Source organism: Myotis davidii, unplaced genomic scaffold, assembly GCF_000327345.1.
Source record: "Myotis davidii unplaced genomic scaffold, ASM32734v1 scaffold937, whole genome shotgun sequence".
Classification (NCBI taxonomy): domain Eukaryota; kingdom Metazoa; phylum Chordata; class Mammalia; order Chiroptera; family Vespertilionidae; genus Myotis; species Myotis davidii.
In genome coordinates, this window is record NW_006288252.1 from 824,958 (window position 1) to 825,977 (window position 1,020).

Genomic DNA, 1,020 nt, shown 5'->3' on the forward strand with positions numbered 1-1,020 from the left:
CCTTCCATCCATCCACCCATCCACCCATCCATCCATCCATCCATCCATACACCTATGCATACACCCATCCATCCATCATCCACCCATCTATCCACCCTTCCATCCATCCATCCATCCATCTATCCATACACCTATCCATAAACCCATCCACCCATCCACCCATCCATCCATCCATCCATCTATTCATCCATCATCCACCCAGCCACTGAGCCATTCATCCATCCATCACCCACCCATCCATCCATCCATTCATCTACCTATTCACCCATCCATCCACCCTTCCTACCATCTATCTGCCCGTCCCTGAGACTTCCTTCTGCCCTTGGCCATGCAGACTGTCAGGTAGGGTACCCTGTACTCCAGGAGAGTGGAGCCCAAGCCCCTGATCCTTGGAAGTCTCCCTCCTCCCACCTTCCATCTCCTCACCCCCATCCCACAGGGATGTCCAGCCCACCCTGCCCACTTACGGGTGGCCCGGGGCATCCACCTGGGAGAGGCCTGGATAGGCACCAGTGACTCTCCCCAGGGAGCGCAGGCTAATCGTCTCCCTAAAGCCAGAGGCCACAGCCGCCGTCCAGAGGAGGGTCCTACTGCTGCTCTCAGACCTCCCGGTGGCCACCTCCCACCTTCCTTCTCAGCCCAAGTACACATCTCCCTCCCGCCACTTCGTCCCCATGCCCACTCCTGGCCAACCTGGCCGACACCTGCCCCAGCCCCGGTCCGCACACCTTCACGCTGCTTCCTTGTCTCCTCCCAGCCCTCTCACCAGCGCACTGAGAGCAGGGGCTTCCGCATGCTTGCCCCTCCCCCACCCCTCGGCCACCCAGCACCCAGAGCCCCTACAGCCCAGGCCAGTGCCCTGAGGACTGGCCCCGGGAAGAGCTGCTGTTGAGGACTCCTGGCTCCTCCGTGTCCCTGGGGTGACGATAGCCCGGAGGCAGGGCAGGGCCAGAGCTGGAGGCTGCTATTGGTGACAGGGACCGTCTATCTAACCGCCTGAGCCCTCTCCCCCTGGGCTGC

The 1,020-nt window shown here is 61.3% G+C and overlaps 1 protein-coding gene across 1 annotated transcript in view; it reads left to right on the forward strand.

The window, feature by feature from the left end:
• The window catches only part of HTRA3 (HtrA serine peptidase 3), a 29,413-nt gene that overhangs the window by 25,161 nt on the left and 3,232 nt on the right, over positions 1 to 1,020 (forward strand). The gene's annotated exons all lie outside the window — the stretch shown is intronic.